At 28.2% G+C, this 12899-nt stretch overlaps 1 protein-coding gene across 2 annotated transcripts in view; it reads left to right on the top strand.

Annotated features, from left to right (window-relative positions):
- LOC111037883 (amyloid beta A4 precursor protein-binding family B member 1-interacting protein) overlaps positions 1 to 12899 on the top strand; it is a 41230-nt gene that overhangs the window by 8120 nt on the left and 20211 nt on the right. The window contains exon 1 of one of the 2 annotated variants that reach the window (XM_022320726.1): positions 1810 to 1986. The exons of the other annotated variant lie outside the window; for it this stretch is intronic. The gene's annotated coding sequence lies outside the window, so the exon portion shown is untranslated. Of the gene's footprint in view, positions 1 to 1809; positions 1987 to 12899 lie in introns of those variants that run through there. 2 annotated transcript variants of the gene reach the window in all.

Genomic DNA, 12899 nt, shown 5'->3' with positions numbered 1-12899 from the left:
AATATTCGTGTTCACAGTGAAATTGTCAATTGATACTAATCATATTGCAGTTTTATCGTTGGCTATTTTCAATTTCAGCGATAATAACATTTCCTAATCTGTTTTAGTCATTATATTATATATTTTATTGACGGACATCGCCATGTCGGTAATATATAAATATATTATATAAAATAATGCATCTAGGTATGAACAACATAAGTGCTGTGTACATCGCATTGTATCGTGTACACTGTACATATATACACATTATGTTAAAAACTTAAGTCGTGTATGGTTTCAATACTGCATGTATAAATATTTAACTTATATAAAATAATTTATATTAACTGTATGAATGTTTTTTGAGGAAAAACAACATTAAATGCAAAATAACAATTTTTAAATTTTTTTTATTACAATATAAATTATTTTATACATTTTGATAAATTATTCTATGATAATTATTTATGCTTAGTTTGTGCCTATAGATAAATATATTAATTAATATATTTATTGTTAAGAATTGTTAAAATGAATTACCACTTTTGAATCTGTAAAAAAAGTATGCCATTATATTTAACCATATTATTACAATATTACATGTTATTTGTTCATTATTATTTTCTTTCAGTTATGATTGCAAAAATATTTTTACCGTATTCTATTTTATATGTATCTGGTATGCCATGAATTATTATATTTAATGGGCTTAATTATGACATTTATATAATTGTCAAAATGTCTTGTCAATGTGATACTTAAAATACAGTATAATTTTTGGTATTTTATACTTAAATTTAAAAGCAATGAACATATTTTTATAAAATATTTTTAAATGTTATAGGTTTAGATAGTATTAATAGACCATTAAAATATATATATTGACATAAATGTTTATAAGACGTCAAACAACCCAAACGTTTTTCGTTTAAATAATGAGTTTAGCAAATCCAGAGAAATTGTTCAGCGGAGCTATTGTTTAAGAACGTTTCTACGAAACTAAAAAAAAAATGATCATTATTCAAATAAACATGTTTTTCGGCTAATATTATATTATACAATCCAAATGAATTTAATTTTCATTACCTATATTATGTTTTATTTTTAAATAGATTTTTTTTATTTTTTCCCTACGGTCTACGGATTTCATAATATTGTCATATAATTGTTCATATAATATTGTAAAACTTATTAGCTACAGTAGCTGACTAGTGTATAATCTATATTGATCCATAAGTGAATCATATTTTAAGTTGTACGGCGTGTATAATTTTTAATTTGAGTAAAATTCGATGAATTCTCGCACGCGGCACGTTATAGACTTAGTAGTTGTGGCTAATGTAAAACTAATTGTGCTAGTACTCAGTAACGTACCTATCAATATAATATACAAAACTAACCAATTAAAGAAAAATTAATCATTAGAGTACGCTCTTATGACAATTAATATGACGCGTATTTTGTCTTCATTAGCTAAAATATAGGTATATACGCTTCATAATGTTATGAGAAAAAAAATAGTGCCGAGGTTTGGGAAATGGTAGTTAAAGGTATAGGATTGTCATACCTACGAAATAGTGAATCACAATGTTTTTTCAACGTCAACCAAGTCGAATTGATAAAAACAAAAATAAGCATTGTACAAATGGTTATCTTGAATATTACTAACAAAATAATAATAATAATAATAATAGCAAAAGCAATAGCATTAATAATAATAATAGCACATTATCCCCCAACCGTTTTCCTATCGCAAAGTCCCACTCGAGACACGTTTATATTATAATATTATACAACAATTTGCGTGTGAGTTTTTACGGTACGAGCTACGGCGCGGCTCAGCGGACCGTTCAGTATAAAGCTAACGTTCGCGCTGACACGATATGTCGTCCATGTAGTGAGTGCGTTATCACATTTTGCCCGGTCGTGTTTAACGGTGCGTGTAGTTTGTGTGGTTTGCAAAATTTTTGTGTTTGCAGTCTTACCATTCGAAGTACAGTATAGGTTTGTGTCTTTTTTTGGATAGTTATTTATTATTATTATTATTTGTTATTAACAACTCGTGTATTTTGTAAGAAATCACCAGACTGTATTAGGTATATCACTATAATATAATTGTAAATATTAGTGTAGGGAAGATTCAAAAACTAATTTTTCGTGACCCAAACGATGTATTATCACAATATGTTTGCTTTGTACTGTAATTAGCTGATGACTGTTGAATTTATTTTTCTCGTGTTTTTACAATTATATTTGCAACAGTTTAGTTTTTCATTTTGAATTTGATTACTTGTACTTTTTGCAATCCAAAACCATTAAACATTTAAAACACGATATTATGCAAATTTATTTATCATTATTCATTGTATATAACCTTTGACCTGTGCCTATCTTGCTTAGAAACATATTGAATTTAACGTACTTTTTTTCAAACAAACCAAATCCTGAAGAGCCTGAATTAAGTGTATTTTGTAAAACAATATTCGTGGAGACGTTGTAGTTGATTAGGTAACTTATTTGCTGAAATGTTATTAAAAATACGTTTAGCTCTTAATGAAGAATATACAATTAGTATTTTGTACATTCACAATTTGTAAAAAGCAAATTAATTTCACTGGTGAAATTTGAAAACCTAGATGGTTAATAATCATACCTATAGCTTTTTATATCATATTGAATTTTGAAAATAAGTATTTATTTCCTAGTTTGCATAAATAATTGAGTATTCAAATTCCAACGTATCCTTTTGCCACAGGTGTAAGACGAGTTTAGCCGCTTACTGGGTAGCTGGGTAGATAGATATTTAATTTTGGATTTATTGGATATAACATATTATATTTTTTCTTAGTGAAATATTTGTAACTGAACGTGAGAATTATTTTACATAATATAAAGGTTTCAATTATGTATAACATGTTGTTTAGACACCCAGTGACCAGTAATTCCTCAGATTTAATCAATAAAAAACAAAATAATATGTAGGGTATGCCTGTGTGTGAACGTAGTAAAATTACAGTTTAAATTATATAACATGAAATAGTTATGTTTAATATGTTGTAGGTAGTATTGATATGTTATTTGTTGTGTAATATACCAACATACGATTGTTAGCTGTAACTACTCGTAATTTTAAACAAAATATAAATAAATTATAATGAATAATAATACATCTTTATTTAGCGTTATATTGTGTTGGCAAATTAATCCGATTAAAGTGGTTTCGTGCTGCGTAATGTAGGCCATTTAAAATGTCACTTATACCTTTGTCATATTTAAGTCTTTTCGGATTATATTATGGGATTTAGGATATTATATTTAAATGTTGTTGTTCCTTAGGTGTGTGATAGAACATTCCCCTTTGGTAATTTTATACGATGTCGTACGATACCTAACCTAGCTTATAATACCTCTGATTATAGGATTGATTTCTGTAGATGGAAGAATTAACTAATAAGTATAGAAGTTATTACTAAAAGCACTTATTCATATTCCAAAATAATTTTCAACTTAATTAACATTTTTAAAGTGATATTACCAATAATTGTCTGATATTCTACTGCGGAAATGATATTTGTATTATTATTATAACTTATTAGTTATTATGTTAAAACAAATTATTATTATGGCTTTTGTTATTATAACAATAGTCTTGATCAAGGTTAGAGATTGAAAGCATCACATATATTTTTGTTTTTTTTTTACCTTTTTCAAGCATTTGTATAATATGACGTAACAATTTATATTTCTTGACATTACATAACTACATATATATTAGTGTAATGATCTATATACTTGAACGAAAAAAATTAAGTAGCAAACGATGTTATCTTTCAAAGATTTAACTATTTATTTTGAATTAATTTGAAGTATTTATTATTTCATCATCAAAATATTATACACTCAAAGTAATATGTATAAAATTAAATAATTGATTGGTGAGCCAATATATTATATATAGCAATATAATCGTTTTAAGTAATACTCTAAAGTCATAAATTACCATTTCTGTGCGTCCCATTTCTCCTTATAAACATAAAATAAATGATAAGTAATGCCAGGTTAGTTAAATTATATAAATAAATATATTAATCATTATTATTTATTACACATTGATAGGTACAGCCATACAGGACCACAATTTAAGTGTAGGTATTATAATGTATTCAATCATAAATGCACCCTGTTTTTGCGTTTTTGCCTGAAAATATTAATTTTTTTGAAGTGTATTTTAAAAAGATGAAACAACTAATTTAAAGATTTTATTTCAAGAAATGTTGAAAGATAAATTTTAAACAAAATTTATAATAATTAATAATATTCATATTGATTGTTTATAAATACGTATGCATACTTAACAAATTAATGTTAAATAATGAATAATAAAAGTATCGAACAAATTACTTTAAATTATGCCGGGTGTTTAAATTGACTATTAATTGTTTTAATTATCATACTATATGTCTAAGAATATTTAAATAGTTTAAAAAAAAAGTTTTTTGCTGGAACTTAAAAGCAGTGAATATAATAAAATAATATAATATTATGTATTATTTGTATTTTAACTATATTATTAATGGCCGATACTAAAATATATATTGTGGTGAATAAGTCTACACGTATAGTTTATTCTTATAGAACAATTATTTTTTTTATAACAAAAATAACATTTTTATAACTTCATGATGTATTTTTAATTATTACTAATGAATAAGTTATTGTAATATAGTTAATCAAATTTTTTAGGTTTATTCTTTAACCCTTCTTTGTATTGTATACTTGCGTATAATAAATACGTAAACAATACGGTCAATTTGTAGGAAGTTTTTGTGTTTCAATTGTGTTAGCTCATATGTAAACAAACATGTATTTTTATGTATTCATTCGCGTATAAACTCATATTTTAAGGTCAATGAAACCATTTTGCACCGCATTCGTTAAAATACTGCTACATGAGTTTTCAGAGCTTTTTAAAAAAAAATGATATGCTAGACTGGTTGCTAAACTCGTCTATGTAGTTGGAGAAGGGAGACATCGCTTAAAAACATTTTCATAAACTGTCCGAAACGTGACTCACGAGCTTTGGCCTTCCATGACTTGTTTTGCTTGTATACAAATCAGCATTGGCAATATCAGACGATACCCAAAGGAAAAAAATTTAAAAAATATATATATATTTAAACAAAGAGTTCAAAACTTTTTTCTTACTTTCATCATCTACATAAGCTTGTATAATTTATTCAAACATGAATTTTTAAGAGCGTGGGAAACAATCTTGAATAAAATGAAAAATTATCATAGTTTATTATATAAGTACAATTGTTAATCAACGATAATCCTGATCCTGAAAAATAAATCAACTTGGATATTTAATATTATATTTTTTGATTCTCTTTGATCTATGTGGAAAAAATAACCCATTTAAAATAATCATCTTTTAATACTTGTATTATACGTATACAATTTGTTTATAAAATAAAAATGTATTGTTTTATTAAGTGACTATAGCTAAATCAAAATATTTACAACAAATAGCGATCATCGTTTAAATATCGTATAAATACTCTTGTATCATATTTAATTGAAGAACAACTATTTTAGTTGACATATATCGTTTATATTTTAATATTCTAAAATATATGTTTTATATCATAAAATATGTCGACGCCTTTTTGCTTCATAATCATAATTCATAGTTAACAAGTGTTTAACTTACCGTTTCGCAAATATATTATATAAAATATAACCGTTAGCTAAAAATAATAATTAATTTGATAGTTTATAATAATTAGTTCATCAATAAAGAGTATATAGTATCATGTAAACCAGTTTCTTTGATAATTTGATACCTTGACAACATTATGGTACACACAGTGTTTTATTTTACAAATTTATTCTATCATGCTCTAAATATTTTTTCTTAAGTAGGTATCTATTTAATATTCTGATCAATTATTTTAATATGCATTAAAAATGAATGACGAAATCAATAAGCTTTTATAATAGCATCAATTCATGTACCTACCTATTTTTTTATTCAGTAGATATACAATATTTGTTAAATAACGAATTACTCGTGCATTGAAGGCTACCTTTTTTTCCGGACTCTTCACGATAAATGCACGGAGATCCCGAGTAACGATTGGCAGTCGATTGTTGGTAATGTTGGAAGTATCGAAAGAATTTTAAGAATGTAATCTCGAGCGGCTTGTCGAACGGCGAATCGATTCTTTTCAAAAATTATACAAAGCTGTTTTTCCATCACCAACCACTTAACAGATAATCGGTTAAAATGTCTTGATGCTCTTTTGTTTCAAATTAGACCTCTCCATATATAGTGCAATAGGTTTTCAAGGTGAGCAGTCTGTTTTAAAAGAGCACTCGGGAAATCCTACAACTCGCACTCGCATGTTGTTGACCCCTGTGCATGTATGTTTGGTCACCACTGTGCGCGCACCATATGTTGTTCAGAATCCGTTCCCCTGCCTCTCGCGTCCTGTCACCCAAACCGTTCGTAGTAGGCCACTCGCACGTCTCGAATACACAGCGCCTGTTTGAATTATCGGGCACCGATGGCAGACATCACGCACATGGGCCTTCGTAATAAGCTAATATACATGCAACTTTTTAAATAAATGCCTTCTCCCTCGTCGGAATATAATTTTAAACATTTAAATTTAATCGTGTCAACCCCATCGTTGGCCATCGCCCTAATCGCCGAGTCGTCCGTATGGTGAAAATACGTCTGGCTCCAACTGTGTATTTAAAGCAAAACCTATTGGTTCTTTTTAAAATACTATACTTACTGTAGTGTTGATGGTCGCATGTTATGTAAGGAGACCTTTGACCGGACTCGTGACACCAGCTGCAGATCAGTGGTTCATATCATACACTATATTACCGCTTACTGGGAGGTCGCCGAGACGCGTTTAATTGTGGGTCGGCCGAGAAGAACGGACTCCCGTGGTTTTGGGTCCACTGGTCACGGTAGTACGCCTATAAAAACTGGCCACACTTTCTATGAGAACAAAACCGTAGGTGTCGCATGCCAACTAAATCTGATATAACATGTGTTCAACCCATTCGATCCCGATGTCTTATCAATGCACATCCAATATAATATTATGTATGCATTTTTTCAACGCACTTATTTATAGAATAAACATCGTTCGAAAATAGAGTTAATAAAAACGTACTCCAGTAAGTACTACTTTTTACGGAGTAGTCTCCAGATTATACGCACTGCAGTTATAACAAATATTGAAGACCGCAAAAGAATTATCCTTAGTTTGAAAAATTGTAATCTATTTGTTTTTGGACATGTATCAACGATGATTAATTTTTAAGCATTTTTCAACTTCCTTTCCAACGTCCATAACCTAGTTGAGTGTTTTTTCAGATTATTCTTATCTATATGATAATATGTGACTGCATGGTGTTTATTAGTTTATTACTAGTTAATAACTGTATACTTATATTTGTGATCATTTCCACAAAAAATATATGTATGTAGATGTGTTTGGTTTTAAAATATAAAATTATATGTATATTTTTTTTTATTGAACGCACTTACTTGCAATAATATTTCATTCTGAACGGCAGACAAGAGTTTAATAGACAATAATGGCGAAACGCTGGAGCATAATCATATTCATTAAAATTAATGTGCAATTGTCATGAAACCGGCAAAAGACAGAAGGACACAACAGCGGTCACGTACATCCTACATCCTCTCTATTTCATTTTTTTTTCAATTTTCACTCCGGATATTATAGTCAATTTTAATAAACCACTCTGTCTGTATGTGTGTGCATTATATACTCGTCGTTTAGGGCCCGTACAGATTATCAATAGCATAATTATGGGTCACGAAACCGCATCGTACGTATTACCTTTGTGGGCGTTTTGACACGAGTACATTTTAGTCGAATAAAAAACTCCCACTTTTATGTCGATTAAGTTTTATGTTTAAATGAAAATAAAATGTTTACCATCTGTTCAAAATTAAATGTTTGAATACGTAATGTAAGTGGGAAGCGAGATCCATAGATTGTAATGATAATTTTTATTTTATTTTGGAGGCAATAAGCACAAATAGCGTAATAATGCCCGTCAAATGGGCTTTGAAATAAAGTAAGTAATTGTTTAAGTGTAGGTACGTATACATAGTAAAATGTGAACTATCTGTTTTTAGATTTTATTTAACTAAAACCAATCAAATTACATACATGGTACATAATGTATTTGTTTTGTCGAACATCATATAGCATTAGTTGTCAACTAAGAATTACTGTAGATCAAATAGAAACTTTTAGCTTTATTCTACTTATAATCGTTGAAGAATTTATCTTGTTTACCGTTTCAACATTCAAGATTAAATGTTTAATATTTTACGTATATTACTGATAATTTATAAGTTGTAGGTTTAAACGACAATCTTTTAATAAACTTGAAATATTCAAATGTTTTTAATTTTGTATTAGTCATCGTTTGGCTGTTCATTTTTTGATATCATATCGACACTTTATTTAGATCATCCTGGCTACCCATATTTAAATACTAGAAAATATGAACACTTGAAAATAACGTGACTTTGATGTTTGTTCGTTAAATTCGTTAGTTATAAAGGTATTAAGTACGCATATAGACATAAGACATTATCCGCGTCCTATATAATATTCTATATAAATATAAAGTATACTTATGTACAATGTGCATAATATTAGTTCTATTGTTCTTTTGTATACGTTGGGTAGGAACATAATACTTTATGACGATAAGATAATTGTGGCATTTGTCTTTTTTATTAATGTACGATTAAAAAATATTATAAAATCATAACGGATATCTATAATAAATTTTGTTTTTTAGAAATTGTTTGCGTTTAACATTTTTAAATATTTACACAATTTCTTAATTACATTTAAAATTTAGCATTGTATATTTATTATATAGGTATATTATTCAGTAAAATAATGTAGGCTCTCCTCTTGTTTATTTAACATCGTGGAAAAAAATATTATTCTCCTGTTACCTTCGGTTTTTTATTTTTCCTCTTCCGTAATGTTATCGGCGAATGTGCTGTCATCGCTTTCCGTACCTTTTTTTCATGGCGTAACATTTCTTCAGCTGCATATTTTTACAAATTCATCAGTCCATCAACGTTCATGATCGTTAATTTAAATTAATTACTGTATGGACGGGTCACAATAGATCTCAATTGAATTCAATATTCATACAGAATAATAAAAAATCCGATAATATTATAGTATAGGTATTCCCCAGCAATAAACATTTTTAAAAGATTTCACAGAGGTTTTCAAGACATAGATGTATAATATGCAGTTTTTATATACTTACAAACGCATTCAATAATATCACACCGTTAAATTTTCGCTTGTTTTTTTTTTTTTTGGTAGGATGTGTTAAGACGTTTGTTGCGAACATGTACGCATAATTAAAAATATATTCGTGTTATATGATAAGTATTGTTTGATGCATGGTAAAATGGTGGAGGGAGGGATGCGTTGTAATGAAATTCTAGGAAAAAATTGTTTAACCTACGACTCGTTCATATTATATACATTTAATATGCATATTCTCAAGGTCATTACGTGAGCCAGTGAATAAATTTAATTCGAATTTTATAGATAATATTAATTTTTCGACTTTCGCTCGTCGTTTTGGCGTCAGAGTAATAACACGATGCAAGTCATAAATTGCGCCATTAATGATAAGAGACGTGTAATCCATAATAAATTTAATTTCTAATAATTAATAAATATTAATAATTATTGCCCTGACGACGTTGGCGTTGACGCTCGAATAAAAACGCTATAAGGATATAATAATATATACTGACTTGCGACATGTGAATAGTCAAGTAGTAGGTAGTGCGCCGCACTGCAGGTGTACAATACCATTTTTTGACTCCACTGTACGTTTTAATTATTACAATAATGTGTGCAACTTGTTTATTTTTTAAAGATAACATAAACACGTGTTGTATCGGTTGAAAAGTTAATTTGTTCAATATAATTTACACTGTATATACAATGTACATTGTACACTTTATTATAATACAGCGTACTATACTTTAAAATGGGCGTTACAGTTTAAATACTATAAGGCATGTATATCATTACTTGGATGTATGCTCGGTAGAATGTTTTCGCAAACAATGTTTTGTAACGACGACGAATACACCTACCACATTTAATCGCGCGTACAAAATAATTTATATGTCCTTTGGTAAACACGCGCGTTCAACATAATTTCACTGTAGCGTTCGTTCCCAAAAGCAAACCATTTGGGTAGGTACTATAATATTATACATTTATTATTTCGTTGGTATTGCTTTTTTAGGGCTGCAGGTATACATTATTTTTCTCGGTGGATATAATACATTATGCGTAACAATGGCCCGTTTTTCGTTGTTGATTTGGACACGAGTGGCGCTGTAGGTTTTTGAATATTTGAACATTGAACCGCGTGCGCTGGAAGCATAATAATTGTTGTTTTTTATCGTTACGCCGTAGACTGTTTAATGTGATAATGCGTGATAAAAAAAAATATATAGTCGTGATATATCTGTTTCCGGCGAACAATAATAATTATTTTTTTCACGGCGATTAAAAATTTAAAGTAATAATAAAGAATAATCGTTTGAACAATTGGGTGCACCAACCCTTCCTTGTGCGCGCGTGTCGATTTTTTTAGATTTTTTTTTTACGGTGATAATATTAATAATTATATGGTATACATGGTAAGTCCTCGGCTATGGTATATACCAATGGTATAATATATAACGGATTTATAACCGGTCTCGACGACTATAACAAATTGTATTATTTTGCGTGTGTACTCTTAAGAATATTTTAGGCTATAAATTATTCGAAATTAAATGTATACAAGCACATTTACCGTTTCTATATTGGTACTAACGATGTGTTTGCGAATTCGAATTGTATAGCAAATGCTATTCAAAAATTTACATTTTGGCATTTTGGCATTCATTAAAAATAGTAATTTTCTTTAAGTACATAAGTAATGATTTTGAAGAAGGTTGAGTGCACATTCTTAAATGTACACGCGTGCATGTGTAGTATTAATATTTATTAACATCGGTTATTTAGAAAACATTTTTCATATACTAGCTGCTGCCTAATTAGTTATTATATAATTCAAATATTATATTCTGTACTTATCTGTTCGCCGTTTGGTGAGATTGCGGTTTTAGCAAAATCCTGTTATTATAATAAATAACTATTAAATAAAAAGCAATATCGATTTCTCAATAAAAAAAAAATGAGACCGAAGTACAAATTCGACATTTGATAGCATGTTGTTTTATCATATTTACTTCTCTGCTGGTTTCATATTTAATAGTGTATTATAAAGTTTTCTTTGTCTTATGCTAATGATTAACATTGCATTCCATGTAAAATTTTAATTATTTTTTACCTACCTTCTATTTCAGCGATGCTAAAACTTGTATAGGTTTCTTTGGACGAAAACCGAATAAAGCACTCCGGACTCCGGTTAAAAACAGCTGTAATAAATTATAATGTTTCAAATATGATATTCGTATTCAATTCTGAACGAATAGATGAAGCTATTTTTGTTTCACTTTGATGTGAGTTTTATTTTTGAAAACTCTTTTGACTTTTTTGTGCAATGAAAAACCTTAAAAGTTTATATTATCATAACATAATAGCCAGCTCTGCACTGTTCAAATAAACCAGATACAGATGTTGGGTACTTTATAAACTTACTTTTTCTAAATTCTTGGTAATTTTCGAGACGGTCGAGAATAAATACAACTAATTAATCTAATTTCACCTATTTCAAAGTATTGTACTTAATGATTATTTGTTTTTTTAATTACAACATAATTGATTGATTTCTCGTATTGTAATTTAATGTGACTACATTTTTGACATGGAAAATTAACTGTTTGTGTACATTTTTAAATGCATATACTGACATGCAGTTAATAATTACAATTGATAAGTTATTTTGAAAGTCCTAACTAGGTATAGTCATTAATATATATTACTATATTTACATTTAAAAAACGAAATTTTAAGAAACATTTTCGAAATTTTAACAAATATGCAATTACCTTGTTGCGCCACGGCAGACGGAGCGAGACGAATGTCGAACGCCCAGTCTGTATTTTTCGGCATTTTAGATCGTCATAATATTTGAATATTACATAAAGATTTTAAATGTAAAATGTAACACGAACTAATAACAAATTTAACTTCGGATATTATTACGCTAAGCGTTAGTGGTAATTAAAGATAATGCAGGTATGCTAATTTTAGGCAACACCTTATTTTAGTATTTTATTATATAATATTATAATCTTCCATTTGATTAGTGTTGTCTATTTAGTATTCAGAACCTAATGTACGAGGGTGTTCAGTACGCATATAATATAAAATTATTGTTAATTTTATTCTTGTAACAGATGCTAAGTATTAACCACATATTATGTACGAGTTAGCAATATAGGGCTAAATTATGTATAATTTATTATAGTATTTACTATTTATTTATTATTGCTAACACAGGTGGGAAAATGTTAGACTTTTAGAAATTAGAGACTACTAACTTGACATAATATTAATTCGTTATATATTTATATGGATACGAAAAGGGATGTAAAATACTTAATATAAAGTACAGATACCAATAAGGTCGGTGCAAAATATATAACAGACAACTAATTGTAGAGTATGCTCTAACCCCGTAAATAATATAACAAAATATGTAAAAAATAAACAGATAATCATCGTATTTTCGATAAAATATAATTTATATTATTATTATTATTATAGTTTGCATCGTAGTAAAATACTTAGTACATACTTAATATATTGACATTTGACGTTAACTGAATAGCGTCAGCAGAT

Source organism: Myzus persicae, unplaced genomic scaffold (genome assembly GCF_001856785.1).
Source record: "Myzus persicae strain clone G006 unplaced genomic scaffold, MPER_G0061.0, whole genome shotgun sequence".
NCBI classification, from domain to species: Eukaryota; Metazoa; Arthropoda; class Insecta; order Hemiptera; family Aphididae; genus Myzus; species Myzus persicae.
Note: the sequence above shows the minus strand (reverse complement) of the source record. Positions and strands in the feature narration are given on the sequence as shown.